The 9,472-nt window shown below is 28.7% G+C and overlaps 2 long non-coding RNA genes across 3 annotated transcripts; both read right to left on the bottom strand.

The window, feature by feature from the left end:
• Positions 1-6,883: 6,883 nt before the first annotated feature.
• On the bottom strand, positions 6,884-7,548 carry LOC124940041. Of its 2 annotated transcripts, none has more exons than XR_007099431.1 (4): positions 7,533-7,548; positions 7,330-7,414; positions 7,129-7,240; positions 6,884-7,047 (listed from the first exon to the last, which is right to left on the bottom strand). It is a non-coding gene; the product is annotated as an uncharacterized LOC124940041 (long non-coding RNA). The 2 variants fall into 2 exon arrangements; XR_007099430.1 differs by lacking the exon at positions 7,533-7,548 and adding an exon at positions 7,490-7,527.
• A 307-nt stretch (positions 7,549-7,855) lies between these two features.
• On the bottom strand, positions 7,856-8,376 carry LOC124940040. The gene is made up of 2 exons (XR_007099429.1): positions 8,174-8,376; positions 7,856-7,930 (listed from the first exon to the last, which is right to left on the bottom strand). It is a non-coding gene; the product is annotated as an uncharacterized LOC124940040 (long non-coding RNA).
• Positions 8,377-9,472: the final 1,096 nt, after the last annotated feature.

The raw sequence follows: 9,472 nt of genomic DNA, 5'->3' as shown, positions 1-9,472 counted from the left end.
TTCTTAAAGCACCACGTCGCTGCCAAATCAATTTAGACGATGGTCTAAATCTACCAAGATCGTGCTTGTCCTATAAACAATGGAAAAATTAACATTGAGATGTTCCATGTTTACTAGGTTCAGTATGTTGTTCCTACTTAATTATTGGACCGGGAGAGCAAAATAAAAAAATCACTTTTTGAAATTGTTTAGGAGGCACTCTCAAGTAGCCATCCAAACATCGATTTTAAAAAATACCTGAATTTAAATGTTTTCATATGTTTAGAAAGACCGTCTTGAAAAATCATTAATTTTAATATAATATTGTTGTTGGACAAAATGTGCGAACTAGTTCATGGCTAATTTGTGTGTCCAAACAACATTTTTCAAAAAGAGTCAAAATTTCAGGAATCATAAAACATTCAGATTGACCGATGTAGAAAATCTTGAATTTTTAGTATTATGTTAATGTTAGCAATTTTATGCAGAAGGCCTTTAAAAATGGCAAAATCTGTAAAACCGAGTTGAATCGGTCGAGTCGGGAGAGGGTCAACGATGGTCAAGGTGCCAGACTGTGTGCCCAAAAGGATTAAAAACGTGAGTGCTGAAGACATGTAGACGCCAAGCGTGGGGTTTATTTGAAAAACGCTCAAATCATAGATTTTAAGGTATTTCTATTAGGGTGTGTTTGATGAGGGGGAATTGGAATTGGAATTGGCATTGGCATTGAAATTCTAATTTCCATGAGAATTGGCATTGAATTACAATTCAATTCCAATGTTTGGAAAAATTATAGAATTGTAATTTCAATTCCAATTCCTATGTTTGGGAAAATGATAAAATTGTAATTCAATTCTAATTCCTATGTTTGTAAAATAAAATATCGGTTCAAAATATTAACTTTTTAAATATGTTTTCACGTTTTTTGCACGTTTAATAGGTTTTTGACATGTTTAACACGTTTTTGACATGTTTAACACATTTTTACACGTTTTTGGCACGTTCAAACACGTTTTTGACATGTTTAACACATTTTCACATTTAAAACACATTTTCACATGTTTAACATGTTTTTCACGTTTTTGGTATGCTTAACACGTTTTTGACGTTTTTGGCACGTTTTTAATACGTTTAACATGTTTTTCACACGTTTTTCACGTTTTTGGCACGTTTTTAACATGTTTAAACGTTTTTCACACGTTTAACATATTTTTCACGTTTTCATACGTTTAACACGTTTTTGGCATGTCTAACACGTTTTACACATTTTTGACACGTTTAACACATTTTTCACACTTTGGCACATTTAACACGTTTTTCACACATTTACACACGTTTTCACACAATAAACATATTTTTCACATTTTTCACACGTTTTTCACGTTTTTCACGTTTTAATAAGTTTAACACGTTTTTCACACACTTTAATAGGTTTAACATGTTTTTCACGTTATTCATACATTTTTCACGTTTTTCACACGTTTTTCACACATTTTAATAAGTTTAACACGTTTTTCACGTTTTTTGCACATTTTTAACATGTTTAATGCGTTTTTCACACGTTTTACATATTTTTGATACATTTGTTCACGTTTTGGCACATTTAACACGTTTTTCACACGTTTAACACGTTTTTCACACGTTTAACATGTTTTCACATTTTTTGCACGTTAAACATATTTTTGGCATGTCTAACACGTTTTTTACAAGTTTTACACATTTTTGACAAGTTTAACATGTTTTTCACGTCTTGACAAGTTTAACACGTTTTCACAAGTTTTTCACACGTTTTCACACATTGTAACACGTTTTTCACGATTTTCACACGTTTTTCACATTACTCACACATTTTTCACGTTTTTCATGTTTTTAGCACATTCAACACGTTTTTGACATTTGTTATACGTTTAACATGTTTTTCACACATTTTGATAGGTTTAAAACGTGTTAAACATGTCAATAATGTAAAAACGTGTCAAAATATGAAAAATGTGATAAACGTGTTTAAAACATGTTAAATGTGTCAAATGTTTCAAAAACGTAAAAAAATATGTTAAACGTGTTAACAATGTGTTAAACGTGTTTAATGTGTAAAAACGTTTTAAACGTGTTAAAAATATGAAATGTGTCAAAAACGTGTTAAACGTTCCAAACATGTGAAAAACTTGTTAAACGTGCCAAAACGTGAAAAACGTGTTAAACATGTCAAAAATGTGGTAAACGTGTCAAAAACGTAAACAAATGTGTTAAATGTGTAGAATACGTGAAAATGTGTTAAACGTGTCAAAAACGTAAAAAAAACGTGTTATATGTGTCAAAAACGTGAAAAGGTGTTAAATATGTGAAAAACTTGTTAAACATGCCAAAACATGCAAAAATGTGCCGGAATGTAAAAAGTGTGTTAATTGTGTCAAAAACGTGTTAAAAATGTGAAAATCATGTTAAACGTGTCAAAAACGTGTTAAATGTGTCAAAAACGTGTTAAATGTGTTAAACATGTCAAAAACGTGTTAAACGTGTCAAAAATGTGTTAAACGTGTTTAAAATGTGAATCTCTTATTAAACTTGTCAAAAACGTGTTAAACGTGTCAAGGACATGTTAAACGTGTCAAAGACGTGTTAAACGTGTCAAAGACGTGAAAAACTTGTTAAATGTGTCAAAAACGTGTTAAACGTGTCAAGGACGTGAAAAACGTGTTAAATGTGTCAAAACGTGTTAAACGTGTCCAAAACGTGTTAAATGTGCCAAAAACGTGTTAAATGTGTCAAAACGTGTTAAACATATTAAAAACGTGAAAATCATGTTAAACGTGTCAAAAATGTGTTAAACGTGTCAAGGACGTGTTAAACGTGTCAAGGACGTGAAAAACGTGTTAAATGTGTCAAAAACGTGTTAAACGTGTCAAGGATGTGAAAAATGTGTTAAACGTGACAAAAACGTGTTAAACGTGTCAAAACGTGTTAAACGTGCCAAAAACGTGAAAATCATGTTAAACGTGTTAAACGTGTCAAGGACGTGTTAAACGTGTCAAGAACGTGAAAAACGTGTTAAATGTGTCAAAAACGTGTTTAACGTGTCAAGGACGTAAAAAATATGTTAAATGTGTCAAAAACGTGTTAAAAGTGTCCAAACGTGTTAAACGTGTCAAAAACGTGTTAAACGTGCCAAAAACGTGTTAAACGTGTTAAAAACGTGAAAATCATGTTAAACGTGTCAAAAACGTGTTAAACGTGTCAAAAACGTGTTAAACGTGTCAATGACGTCAAAACGTGTTAAATGTGTCAAAAACTTGTTAAACGTGCCAAAATATGAAAATATGTTAAACGTGTGAAAAACGTGTTTAATGTGTGAAAAACGTATCAAACATGTCAAAAACATGAAAAACGTGTTAATTTAGAATTACAATTCCGACATAAAAAGATTGGAATTGAGAACTATCAAATTACACTATATTGAATTCCATTGGAATTCTAATTCAAATTTCAATTCTTAATATTAAAGTGTCTAACAAACATAAGAATTAGAATTTGACTCTCCAATTTCAATTCCAATTCCAATTCCAATGCCAATTTCAAGGTTATCAAATACACCCTTAGATAACATTGTGGTTATCAATTTTTGACATATATAGACCATGTGATTTTAATGATTAATTATCTCATATCGTTTTTGTTATAGATCTACAATGTGAGTTTAGCAAGTTTATTTATTTTGTAAATACATTAAAAATGTGTTTTTCCCTTATCTCATCGTTTGTAATTTGATTTGTTTTCTTTCTGAACCAATTCTTATTCTTTCGATTGACTCTTTGTTCTTAGTTGGGAAGAGCGCCCCTCATCTCGATCTAAAATGTAAGTTTATGGATTAATTGTCTCTTAATATATTATTTAATTGTTGTGAAAATTTTATTTTAAAAAAAATAGGTATAAATAATTTTCTCTTTCGTATTTTGAATTTGATGTTAAGTATGTGTTTCTATAAACTAGTTTAATTCCATCTAGGATTTAGGATTTAGAGAGTGCAAAAATTCAAATAAAAAACACAGTTAAATAATTATAAATAGGACTCTGAAAGACACCATATTATTCTTAATAATGATTTTTAACTTCATTGGATCGATATTTTTATTTTTTAATTAATTTTTAATTCTTAAGTGATTTTGTAAAACCATATATATATATATATTTTTTTTTAAATGATTAAAATTTTAATAAAATATATTATTTAATCAAATAATTTTTAATCGTTAATTGTGTGTATATTACTTTTAAACTAATTTTATTATTGTTCATTAAGTCTTTCATGTATTTTATTATTGTTTTTTTCAATCTATTTAATTGAATATTAAAAAAATATCAGAAAAAAAATAATTTATATTTTTTTTTGATATGTTAAATATACATTATTTGTATATAAATTTTTTAGTCCTTTTATAAAAATAATATATAATTATAATTGGCTAGTAATTTTTAATTTAAAAAAATTAATTCAATTAAGTTGTATGTAATTGTGTGAATCTCTGATTCATTATATTTATTACTATATTAATGAGTGGATATCTATTAATAAAAGATTCATCATTTAAAAAAAAAAAAAAAAAAAAAGTAAATGAGGAGATATTTATAAAATTCTGAAATTTTATATAACCGAGTGAATATCTATTAATAAAAAATTCATCCTTTTTTTCTTAAAAATAAATGAGCAATACTTATATAATTCATAAATGTAAAGGAGTAAATAATTATATTAAATGTCAGTTGTGACTAGTTAAATAAAATTATTTGATTAACAAAAACATTTTATTAAATTGATTCCAAAACTTTTAAGATAGTATTTGTTTAATGTATAACAAATATTTAAGGTGTTATTTATCTAAAAATCTACAATTATAATAAAATTCAAATATAAGAATTAGTCTTTTCAGATTTAAGTAAGAAGTGAACTATGTAATCATTTAGTATAAGATATAAATAATATAAGAGTTCATATTTAAATGGTTAATTCTATAAATTATAAATGACATAATTATTATCTCTAATAATTCTTAAATAAATAAATTTAATAAAATTTAATACAATAGTAACTATGTAATTATTTTTATGAGAGATATAATCAGAAAGAGCAATGAAGACTTAATTAATAACAAATTTATTTATTAATTTCTTAGAAAGAAATGTTTTAATAATTTTAGTGTCATACAAAAATGTGTATCTAGTTCATATTTTTTTGAGTAAAATTATTAGAATTAACCAAAATAAGTTTCATTTAATCTATTTCTTATTTTTTAATTGAGAATCGAAGAAATTAAATCCACATACAACAACTAAAATCATAATTATAAAATAGAGAAAGACAATAGAAAAATTTAAATAAGAATAATAATACTTTTATTTCTTAAAATAAAAAGACTTATATATTGATATTTGAAATACAACTTCAAACTATAAAAATATAAATTATAGCTAAAGATCTATGTCCATTTGACTCTCCTTTTGTGCCACCGATCTCAAAGTTTATTCTTCGAGAATTGAGAAATTCAATTATAGATAAATTATCCAAGGGCTACTTAGAGTAACTCCAAAGACGGAGGAGTTAACAAATAGGTCGGAGTTAGTCTAAGTTCGAGAGGGTCAAATATCAAGAACTCTAGAATAGAAGGTGGCAGAGGAACTTCGAGTTGTTGTATGAGATTGATGCATAGGAGAGTACATTCAATCTCATATTTGACACCAAAATTCTTAATAAGAATTTCAGTTTTAACACCCATATCACTTGTCATCCCAAATATAATTTAGAAAAAGATTTCTTGGTAAAAAAGTTCTCAAAATTTATGGATTTATATATAATCCAATATTTCAATAAAATGATACGTTTTATAATAAAATATTAAAAAAAAAACAGGTAAAAAGTATAAGAGTTATTACTTTTGTAGGTTGGATAAGTCGTCTAAAATCTAATATAGTCCTTGTAGATGAACAAAGTATTCACTTTAAACCATAAATTAAGTTTTATTTTATATTGAATCTGAAAATTGTACCCAACCATTTTAATGTAAAAATATCAAATCACTACTGTATTAATTTTTACAGATAAATTATAATGATGTGACAATATCACATATTTTTTAATATACAATTATGTCTGGTTTCTTTTATCATAACTCAAATTTTATTTCAAATTTTATTTCATATTATATTTTATTTGGTTTGAGTTAAGGTTAAGTCGGATTAATTTGTGCTTATATCAATTATTTTGGTTATGTTTCTTAGCACAAAAGGAAATAAAGTTATTAGATTTAAAATCGTTTATCTTTTTTCAAATTTATATTCATATTTTGTTTAAAGAATTATTAAAATGATTTTTAATTTGAAGGCACTTTTATATTTTATAAAGATATTAGTGACAAGAATAATTATTTTACTTTCTCATTAATTACTAATTCTTTCAAGAGGGTTAGAATCTATTTATTTTTTTAATTTTAATTTTTTTAAATTTATCCTACTTTTTAACATTTAGATTTTTGTTTACAAATATCGTATTATTTGTAAATGAATTTTTCATATCAAGATGTTATTTGAATTAAAGAGAACAAATTCCTTATAAAAAAAATGATATGAGACATAAATTTAACATATTAATTTACCTCTCATATACATTTTCAAAGGCATAATTAATTAAAAAAAAAAACTATCTTTAAAACACTAAAACCCATCATGCTACTGTAGATAAATTCACAGAATTTTAAAACCAATATTGGGTAACCATGTCACATATTTAATCCAATCAAAATATGTTTGCAAAAGAGATAACTATTCAAAATATGTTTGTTATAATTTGAGTAACTATCTTTTCAACATGAAACATGAGACAATTTAATTCTTATAAAGATAGTATATTGATTCATATAAAAACAAAAGATAGATTTGTCATTTCAAATAGTTTGCTTAAAGTCATGAACAATTAAGTTCAAGGTAAAAAGCTTCACCTTTCTTTCATACATGAAGGTTTTTTGGCTTTGTAGTAAAAGTGTGCTATCATTTGGACCAACTCATCTCCAGATCGAATCTCTGTGCACAAAACCAAAAGATTAGATTACCTAATAAAAGAGAAACAAGGTTGACTCAATGCTTGATAGTTGGAGTATTTACCCTTTTCCCTATATAAGATTCTATTTCCTCGCAAAAACAAAATCTGCGGGGACTCCCTGACTTGCAACGCGTAAGCTAAATCCTTCTCGATGTTCATATCTATCTTAACTGTCTGGCATGATGAGGAGCAAATAAAATTTATTAAGCTGACAATTATTAGCAGCCTCCTAAAAAATACTAAAAAAGATGTTAAAAAGTTACCCGAGGAGGTAAATGGTCTTTGGCACTCCTAAAGACTTTTGCTGCCTTCTCTAGTTCTTTTAAAGCCTTCCAGTTATCGCTTGCTCTGGTATAGAAGTCAAGAAAGGTAATTTAATTTTAACAGGTAAAAATTACAGTAGGAATAAGCAGGCAACATTACCTGTTGTATCTTTCAAACACGAGACATAAGCAGGCAACATTACCTGTTGTATCTTTCAGTAGGAATCTTCATCTTCTGGTTGAAGTATTACGTCGTTTTGGGATTTGGTTTTTTCTCTTTTAGGCTCAGAATTGATATTGGAACCAGAGACTGGGTCAGATTGAAAATTGGATTTTTTTGAAACAGCAAAGCAAGACAATTTCTTTGCAGAAAAATGGTATCCCAATAGTGACAACGGAAATCGCATACAAGGAAGAGAGACATGGGTGGAAGTAGTGGCAATTGAGTTGCAAAGAGAAGATTGCGAGAGAAGGACTAAATCTGGGTTAGGATTGACTGTAGAAAGAAACATCTTTTCTTTTCTAATACTAATAATCCAAGGTTTATTGCAGCAGCACCAACAAATTTCTCAAGAAAGAAATGTTCAAATCAAAGAATGTCCTGTAATTTTGAGGTTTTTCATTTGTCAGCTCCTGATTGTAAACTACAAGATCAGTAAAGTACAATCTCAAACTAGTTTTACAAATCAAAAGGAAGCATAAGGCATGTACAAAATTGAAACAGTTAAAGGCACGAAATGTAAATAAGGAATCATATGCTACCAAAATACTGCAGAAAACATGTAATAGTTATCTTTTCGTTAATTTTATACATAACAGAAGCAAGAAGATAAGCTAGCTATACCTGTTAGGCGCTTGTTAGGAAGAATCTGGTGGTAGGTCTGGTGAAGAAGGCAAAATTTCGGCAGTGAGACGATGGTAAGACAGACGGGGCTGGCTAGTACTGGATTTCGTTTGATGTTGAGAGCAATGATCTTACTTCCTGGTGGTGGTCGCCGGTGCATACGGCGGCCAAAGAGGGATGTGCAAGGATAAAGCGCATATAAGGTTTACTGCAAAAATGAGGGAATTAAGAACATTTGGGACTGAACTCTTTTAAGAATCATTTTATCTACCAATATTTTTTTTTTTAATAAATAGGTTATAATCAATAGAGATATAAAATTTGTTGCAAAAGAGGATAGAGTAACATTAAGTGATTAAACTTGAAAAATTGAATTTCTCACTTAAATCACAGGTGACATATTATTCATTACATTAAATTTACATTTTATACTATATATTTAAAATTGAAAAATAAACAATTAATAATTATGATAAAATTATGCTGGTATATAATATATTTAATATTCATATTATTATATATACATAAATTTAAAAACCTTATTAAATAGATAAATATATTATTAATATTATATTTAATTATTTTTATTAATTAGGAACGGTAGAGATGGGTGGAGAGATGAATTTTGCCTTTTCATCTTCGGACAAATTTTTCGTCGGCCTTTCGGCGACTTTTCCGACGTCGACATTAAAATATTTTTCGATAGACATGTAGATCTCCACTCCATCTTCATCCTCCCAAAAAATCTGCCAATTCTGACTTTTGTCCAAATCTGATTTTTAGCAATTTCTAACATTTTTGTTGTCGCTCACGGCTGGTCATCGCGGATCCTCGCAGTCGCCTTGGCATCATATCGTCGACCATCGCTGGTCCTCCCCATAGTTGTTGTTGCCTAAGCATCGCATGTGCAGGTCATGTTCGAACAGTTGAGCTGCATGTGCGGTCTGTTCTTCCTAGTGTTATGTAGGTGCGCACAAGTTTTTATTTTGTGGTGCAGACCTACAATCCGACATTCCTCTCTGGAGACACAGTTCCAACCTGCTGCAGCTGGTCAAATTCAGGTGTTGGCGTCTTAGTCTATTATTAGCAGTAGGTCGTATGTTGTGGTTGTGCAGACATTAGGTTCCAGACTCTAGTTTTACCCAAGAGCAAGTGCAAGGGTGTTGTTTCTCATTTCCTAGCAGCAAGTCCCCTATCATGGTCTCTTAGAATCGTGGTTGTCTGATGTCTATATTTTTGCTTCTCTTATGGTTGGCACCCGTCAACCCAATGTCCCAATCTGGCCAAGGAGAAGCTCAA

This window comes from Impatiens glandulifera, chromosome 5, assembly GCF_907164915.1.
Source record: "Impatiens glandulifera chromosome 5, dImpGla2.1, whole genome shotgun sequence".
Lineage (NCBI taxonomy): Eukaryota > Viridiplantae > Streptophyta > Magnoliopsida > Ericales > Balsaminaceae > Impatiens > Impatiens glandulifera.
Note: the sequence above shows the minus strand (reverse complement) of the source record. Positions and strands in the feature narration are given on the sequence as shown.